Source organism: Hippocampus bargibanti, linkage group LG18 (assembly GCF_051943395.1).
Source record: "Hippocampus bargibanti isolate YZ-2025 linkage group LG18, ASM5194339v1, whole genome shotgun sequence".
NCBI lineage: Eukaryota > Metazoa > Chordata > Actinopteri > Syngnathiformes > Syngnathidae > Hippocampus > Hippocampus bargibanti.
This window is the reverse complement of record NC_142751.1, coordinates 1285482-1294363: the sequence shown is the minus strand read 5'-3', so window position 1 is coordinate 1294363 and position 8882 is coordinate 1285482. Positions and strand designations below refer to the sequence as shown.

General features: G+C 38.9%; 1 long non-coding RNA gene across 1 annotated transcript; it reads left to right on the top strand.

The window, feature by feature from the left end:
• Nucleotides 1-802: 802 nt before the first annotated feature.
• On the top strand, nt 803-2661 carry LOC148884171 (uncharacterized). Its single transcript, XR_016118328.1, has 3 exons — nt 803-1904; nt 1996-2095; nt 2596-2661. It is a non-coding gene; the product is annotated as an uncharacterized LOC148884171 (long non-coding RNA).
• The last annotated feature ends 6221 nt before the right edge of the window (nt 2662-8882 follow it).

The following is an 8882-nucleotide window of genomic DNA, read 5'->3' as shown; positions in this document are numbered from 1 at the left end:
TTCAAATGACTTCGACTGGGCGTATTTTACAAATATTCCACAGCATATAGCTATAGTTTACGTTTTAACACTCGCGCTGAACATTCATGAAGTCTTGTTTTCCAGTTGATGACGATCCCCATGTGACGTCACATTTGGACCGCCCCTGACAGAGAAAGCGACACACATGCAATTTGCGGTACTTTGTTTGGTCTGAAAACTTCATGTTGGTCCGTGTTGATGGCAAAATTAGAAGGAAAACACAATGTGATGGTGAATCGTTGTGTGTTGCACCAAGACTACTATTTGATACTAGTTGACACAAATTCCCAGCAGACAAATCAGCCCATTTCCAACGGAGCTTGGGCGCCATCTTCTGCATTTTCTGGATGCTACATTGCTGTCATTGACGGCTCGAATTGACATGGGAGGACTCCTTGAATCAATCCGAATCTGAAGCCATTGTTTTGATTGTCGAGCAAGGCAAGACATCTTGGTGTGACGTCACGAACAAAGGGGACGGGACCTTCTGAAACTGGCCATTTCCGGATTCATTTTGGAGTCATTTTTATTGGTGTTTTTCATTTGACTAAAAATATCAGCCTGCGTGTTTTGGGTATTTTAGATGCTATAAAACGTTTTTCTGATGTCAGTAGGAAACAAAAAAAATGGTGCCGGTTGTCCTTTAAACGTAGTGTGTACAAACCTCATAGCACAGTAAGAACACTACAACCTAATTTATTAACTGTCTTTCAAATTAGAAACATATCCCTGATCAATTAATAAATTTGTCTCAAGGAATATGCAAGATATGGCATTTACAGACTATTTCGCAGATACTGGGAGGAAGAAATGGAAATAGATTACAATAACATATGCACTGTGATTTATCAAGATTGCGTCTGTTTTTAATAAGTTTCAATCGACGGTGCAAAGTTAAGAAATCAACATTTATTGAAAAATTGAATCACTTTCAACGTTCAAAACATATTATTCCACAATGAAATATTCAAGCTCAATAATACCTACTTGTGTTAAACTCCGCTAAATCATGGATGGATTGTTCTGACCGCACGCTCTACAAACTCGCCACGGACGCCCTCGCCTTCACGCGCAAACAGTGGACGTGTACCGTCTCCAAGCACACAAACATAGGCAGTTGAAATTTGCATACTCGGCACGGCAGCCAATCAGAAGTCTGCTTCTTTCTTCCGGACTTTCGCAAGCGTTATAAGGTTGTGCATTTGCATATCATTTTCCAAAATAGATGCACAGAACCTCAGCCCAGAAGAAAGATTCAAAAGAAGCTAACAACATGTGTGACGCTAAAAAAACATACATTTATATCAAACCGTGACTGTAAAGTGTACGTGAGAGTTATGAAAGGGGCTTAGTGGCTTGTAGCTATCAATGCAAACATTGCATTGTGCACCATGGTGACAAATGACTACTGCAGCGCAATCTGCAGCCTTGGACATTTGCCATAAATTAAGCAAGGTAACATTTGTGGTAGGTACAGCCTTAGTTAATATAAAAAAACGTAATACTTTGTGACGATGTTTTTTTGTGATTGCTGGTTTTATCGTGTTTCAAGTTGTGAAAAACTGGGCAGGCAACTTTTCAGAGTTGTCTGCCGTTTTGTCCGCTACCTTTTTGTCACGAGTTTCAGACACTGTTTTTACTATAATTTGGACAAGTTCGGCGGGCTGGATTAAAAAGCCTTACAGGCCGTATGTGGCCCATGGGCCGTAGTTTGCCCATCCCTGTCCTAGGCCATGATATCAGAGTCCACCGTCAATATTATCGGCTGCCGGAGGGGACATTGCAGCTTGCTAAAATGAGCAATGTACTCATCGCTCTGGAAACGGGAAGTTTGTCCCAGTTTAAGGGCAAGAATTTTGATGAAATCAACATTGATCCGTATGGTAAGAACACATCTGCATATTTTAGGAAATAATTGCACTCATGTTTTCCTCTGCCAGCTGAAGTTTTATCTGTGTTTCCTCTGTTCCTCAGAAAAACTGTGTTGACACTGATATGGCAGGCACTGATGATGAGGACGATAAAGATATGACAAAATGTACTCCAACATCAACATCATCGCCACAATCATCTGGTATGTTCATGACTTTAAAATTTTTAGGTCAAAATATGTTTTCTTCAATGCCTTCCCGAAAATATAGACCATTTGTGTCATACATGTCAGTATGTATTCATGTTGACATTTAGAACTTGTGAATTTCTCCACTGTGAGTCAAATAAAGGGCAATGTAATGTAATGTGATCTAATCTAATCTTGCACAAGGAGAGTGGGAGGAGGGTCAAGCAGTCACTGATGCTGAGACAGCAACGTACCCACCCGAAATCCAGTTATGTGTTTGCTGTCGGGTATATTACAGACGATACACATATGTTGTAATAATAATATGTAATAATAATAATGATAATGATGATAATAATAATACATTACATTTTAAGCGCCTTTCAATGCTCGTGAGGACAATTTACAGTCACAGACAAGCATAGGTACTATAATAAATAAAATACAATCATAAATAGAATGCAATAAATAAAATACAATTATAAATAGAAACAAGAGACCTGTTTTTTGTGCAGGTAGCTCAGATGGGAAGATGCTGCTCGTCAAGAAGGTGCCTGTTCCAACACAGCAAACAAAAGGTATTGTTATCCTACAAATGCTCTATATCTCTTCCTCCTCATAACATTCTATGGGATATTTAGCATTAAACAACTTCAAGTTAACGTCGAGGGTGTATAGGAATTGGAATGGAATCTTTAAAATCATGTTTTTTAAATAGATAAGCAATTCTTCATGTAATGTGAACCCTTACAAAATAAATTGATCCCACCAAAAAAAAATCTGAATTGCATTCAGACCTGCACCGTGAACATAGCACTGAAGTACATATTCCTGATTTTGTAGAACTCAATATATTTATTCTGTGTTTACTACTAATAGGTAAATTGGATGGTATTGCGGAGCTGGTGAAGATCTCTGAAGGTAAACTGTTATCTAGTGGCTTGTGAATGTGTTATCATTTGATGTATAAAAACGACAAAACTGTTACAAAACAGACCAAGCACTGGCCTGTGTCTTAACTTTTGGAGGAATATTAATTTACTGTCCCATTTTATATCGGGAAGGAAGAAGTAAAAATGAAAGTAAAGTAAAGTGGACAAAAGAAGAAATCCACGCTGTGGAGAAAACCTTGATGGACTCCATCAGGTCTCTCAAGGTTTCAGACAAAGACGAATGCATGAACTGCATTAAGGCTTCACCAGAAGAATTGAAAGGGAGAACTTGGAAGGGAGTGAAATATTTCGTGAAAAAACGCATTGATACAATTAATGAGAATGTCTGCAAAACGCAGTTAAGATTAGGTCCGAAACTAAGGAAAGGTTAGGTTTGGCAACTGGAACAATGCATTGTTTTTATGTATGTTATATGTGGCATGTGCACTTGTTTCTGGCACATTTCAATACAACACAGAGACAATAGCTTTTATTTCAACATATGGAGTGTTTTTTTTCTTGAATATTTGTCGATTTAACTTCTGGACACACCAATTTTGAACGTTTTACACACAGTTGTTAATATGAAAGCAATTTGTATTTATTTTCTTACCACAATGTCTTGAATCTTGGAAATTTCAGGTTGATGTATTTCAATTATTAAAAAGATCGGAGGATGCCATTGAAATTGGTACGTGAGCAGTGTTAATTTACTTGATTCTCTTCAATCTATTCTATAAGATGGCGTCCCGAGTAGGCAACCGTCAGCAAGTGCTCTCATGAGCCTTATTTTTCTTGTTGTTTCTGTCTTGTTTTTGTGTTTTCTTTTGTCACTTTGTGTTGTTGTGCGTCGTGTGGAACGGATGCGGATTGTTTTGTTGCGCCTTTTCGGCAACATGAATATGCCAGTACTGTTTTTGATTGTGAGGAAAGTCGGTGCCATTTGACTGTCATCGCTGGACAGCTCTTGGGCGATTGTGCCTTTTTGAGCCTATAATGGTCAGCATCTTCACAGCCCCGCTTTGTTCAGCGGAAAGGTCAGTGCTGTTGGACAGTCTGCGGCTGAATAGATACATGGCTTGAGGAGCCCGCGATAACAAGAAAGGAGCGTGAAAGGATGCGTATGTAGAACTGTTGCGGCTTGGAATTGAAGCAGATTTATGTGGGACAGGAGATGTGAGACAATCTCTTTTCGTCAATGGATGCTACAGCTGCGTGTTTGAATTTACATTTAGCTTGTCGTGGACGTGCACATTCCACCATGATGTCACTGATCCACTGGTGAAGAGACACTTTGATCCTCTTCTCTTTCATCTGGAACTGCTTTATGTAACAAAGAAGGTACAGAAAGTGCTTAAGAATGAATGTCTCTCTGTGTTGTCATGTTATTTGTTATTTAGTTTTTTTGTTCTTTTGACTTCAAGACGGCGCCACGAGAGTGGCTGCCTTTCCAGCAGCTTCTGTATTTTGCTTTTCTACTTTCATTTCTTTCATAACTTTGCTGCTGTGAAATGTAAATTTCTCAACTGCGAGACTAATAAAGGCAAATCCAATCCAATAAATATGCAAGAAAAAGTGTTTGTTCTAGCAACTTAGAATGAAAATTGAGAAAATTAAAACATTATCATTTAGGTCCGATCTGCACAGGTTGTTCGTCAATATGTAATTAAAAGACAAGAGATATTTTCCATAGGTTAAACATACAAATCTAAAAACTACACAAAGAGCACACCAAGTGTTGGAACTCAGCACATTTATGAAACAAAAATTTGCTGGCAGCACCAATGGGAAGTAATTCCCAGATAAATAATAAAGAATAGCACATTACAAAGTCCAATACTGCATGAGGTCAAACTTTTGGTTGTGACAGAACCTGGCAGACCTACATCTGGTGCTTGATTAGGATACCGTGTCAGAAAATGGGAGGGGGCTTGGACCCAGTTGTTCATGTGAACAAAATATTTCACAATTTATGTGTTCAAAATTTAGAATTGTCAAAAAATATCCCATCATGGCTCCTGCAAAACACAATTGCTGACCTTACAGGCTCTAAATATTGTCCCTTGAAAAAAATAAGCGCCACCTGCTCGTAGTTTTGGTTTGACATGATTCGTCCCCACGGAGTTGCGAAAAACCTGGAAAAATTAAATCAATAATTTTGCCTTTTTAAAGTGATTTCTGAGTGAGCACAGGCTAAAAAAAATTGGGTCCTAAAATCAATTTTTTATGAGTTTCATAAATATGTTTTTTTCATGTTTGAAATTGGGTTCCCACAGGTCAAAACTTTCGCACACCATGTCCGCACCATGTAGGAAAAACGTGTGTGTGTGTGTGTGTGTGTGTGTGTGTGTGTGTGTGTGTGTGTGTGCGTGTGCGTGTGCGTGTGCGTGTGCGTGTGTGTGTGTGTGTGTGTGTGTGTGTGTGTGTGTGTGTGTGTGTGTGTGTGTGTGTGTGTGTGTGTGTGTAAAATAAACCCCATTTACTGTTGACTAATGAAGATTTAAGGACCTACTGTTTGTCTTTTTCGGGGAATCTGTCATGGCTCGATTCCATCTTCTCATCTGGGAAGAGTCATGGCTTAAGTGTAACGATGGCGTCTTAAAACGTTTTGCACAGGTCAGTCCCGAGCGGGGCCCCGTGACCCCGATGATTGATAGGGGGTATATCCTTATCGTTGGAGGAGGGGGTGGAGAGGGTGAAGAAGATGGAAATGGCGGTATGATGGGGGAAATGCAGCAACCCATCTGCCGAAGCCACTGCGCCGATCTCTTTGACGATTAAAATTAATTACCGCAAATTTGGTTGTGTCGCAGTCCGCATTTGCTGTGTCAAGAAAATCAATGAAATCAGCAAATTAGCATAAATTGGATTTTTTTTCCTATTGGATGATATCATATTACTCCAAAATATTTGTGATGTTTTGGACATCACATCACCCCCCCCCCCCCCCCCCCCCCCCCCCCCCCCCCCCCCCCGTTCAATCAGCCAGTTTCCACTGAGCTTTGTCGCCATCTTTGTCTGCCTCTTTTTGGTGCTACACCCCCCCCCCCAGAAACCTCAAAATGACACAGAATAAATTATTTAATCGATTGCAAACATGTACGCTTTCATCTTCAGAACTATTTGAATCATATTCATAACTGGATGAGTAACAAGAAAGCATCTTCTCTGAATCTGAAGCCATTGTTTTGATTCTCGAGCAAGGCAAGGCGTCGGCGTGACACCACGAACAAGGGGGCGGGACCTTCTGAAACTGGCCACTTCCGGGTTCAATTTGAAGTAGTTTTTGGACACTTTAAGTCATTTTTATTGGTGTTTTGCATTTCACTAAAAATATCATATTGCGTGTTTTGGGTATTTTAGGTGCTATAAAACGTTTTTCTAATGTCAGTTAGGAAACAAAAAAGTGATGTCGGTTGTCCTTTCAGCATTTAAAAAAAAGACATTAGGTGTGATAGACAAGCACAATATGCACGTTGTGAAAATTACACTGAAGATTTATTTTCATTCTGTCATCATTTGTAATTAACAGGTCACAGTGATTAAAATTCACATTGAAATTGGCAAGATGCGCCGCATGTAAAAAAATTAGTATTACACATTTTCTGTACCTTCAAAATAAAGTGCTCTTTCTTATTTATAATCATTTGCTTTTGGACATCAGACATCAACCAGTTTATTGTCTCCAAAATTACATGTGCAGATCTTTCACTAATTGGGCACTGTGATTGTGTTTATAAGAGTTGATTTTATATTTGTTGGCCACAATCTGAAAGATATTTTAAACGTATGTCAGCTATATCAGGCGATGTGATAAAATGTTTTGCTCAAACTGCTGTTTTATCTCAAATTCATCTTTCATTAGTTCATTAATTAATAGTTAGTTAATTAGTGTGATTAGGATTGTCCAAAAATACGTTATTCTACATTTACTATCCAATTTCATCCAGTTACGTTCCTCCATTTTGTTTGTTTGGGCCATATACCATTCTTTGGCTGCGTCGTCATCTGCAAATAAGAACATTTGGAAGGGGCTCAATTCAAAGGTCTGTTGTCATGTCATATTTCACGAATTTATGATTTTTTTTCCAAGAGTGTGGATATTGCTGCTCTGTCTTAGTCTCCGTTGGCTCCATTTCAAGCTCTCGTTTTGATCTTCCCATGAAATGTCTCTCAATTTTCAGGAAAGGAGGCAAAGCATTCCAACTCTGACCTTTAGCTGTCAGTCAATAAAATTAATCTCCTTCCATGTGTGTGTGTTGAGGGAAGGCCAAAGGGGGTGGATGATAAATTAAAGCATCATTTGCTCCAGCAAATTCTCTCAAAATAACTCAGTGTTGAGAGCTCAATGTCCATCTATCAGGCTTTTCTATGCTGCTTCTGATTTAGGATGAGAGAGCGACTTCCCATCATCAGTCACCCGCAGTCACTGGGAGTTGTCAGGATAACTACAGCATGGGTGATCAACTCTGATCCTTGAGGGCCTCTGTTAAATGTCTCTCTCCTCCAACATACCTGATTAAAGTGATCAGCTCATCAATAAAGGCTACAAAAGCCTGAAAATGAGATGAAAATGCAGATAGAGTACAGCTGTATCCTTTCAAGTCAAGGATTTCAAGTTTATATCTGGCACCATTTAGTGGCAGAAATACAGTACAGCTGTATCCTCAGGGGGAGGATTTCAAGTTTGTATCGGACACCATCAAGTGGCAGAAATTGGAACATGCGCACAACACAATTAAAAACTGTCATAAAATAATAATAATAATTATTATTATTATTGTTATTATTATCATACCCGGGAGAGGCCACCCCATGTATCTATGGCTTGCCAAAAATACATAAATAAGGGTTCCCCCTCAGACCCATTGTTTGGAGCATTGACTCCTCTACATACAATGTAGCCAAATATTTAAAAACTATCTTAGCTCCGTTGGTTGGTAACACAGAATATCACCAAAAATTCTGAAGACCCAAAAAGGAAAGGAGTAGCCGTACCTTACATTGCAGTAGTTTCTGAAAAACTACAAAGAGTCCTTTGGCAACACAAAATTCCTACTTATTTCAAACCGATAAACACTTTAAGGCAAAAATTAGTGCATCCAAAATATAGGTTGCCAAATGAAAAACAATCGAATGTAGTTTATTCAATACATTGTAAGAATGAAAATTGTAAAGAGCAGTACATTGGGGAGACTCAACAAATTCTCAAAAAAAGACGTTATCAACATCGCAGGGATAATACTAGTGGGCCTCAATCGGCAGTACATTTGCACCTAAAAGCTAGCAACCACTCATTTGACGACAATGAGGTTAAAATCTTAGCGAAAGAACATAGATGGAAGAAGCGATTTTCATAAAACAGCTAAATCCTTCATTAAACCGATATGGTGGGGTGAGGTTCAATTTGGATCGTTTGTTCAACAGCCTACTTAGGCAAATAGGATTCGTAATACTGATGAGGTGATACCGGTGGAAGTGGGGCAATCAGGCCAGTCGTTAGTCAGAAAAATAGGAACATTCAGTGGAGCTGAAGGGAGTAGTCCTCTGCTCCCCCCAACCTGAGAGCAGGGACCTATCATAGTAGAGTACCGCCGGCACCGCCATGTCTGGACAGTAGGGATATATATATAGGGCCTAAACTACCAGTAAGACTTTAGTTTGCTGACGAAGTTTCTTGGACAAGAAGCGAAACGTCCGACACCTTCAAAGAAGTACAGATGACGACTGAAGAAACCTTTTCATTAATTGTTTATTGTTTATCGATTATTATTATGCTCATAATAATGATATAATGATGTAATAATATAACATAACAATATAATAATAATAATAATAAGAAGAAGAAGAAGAAGAATATATTTGCTTAA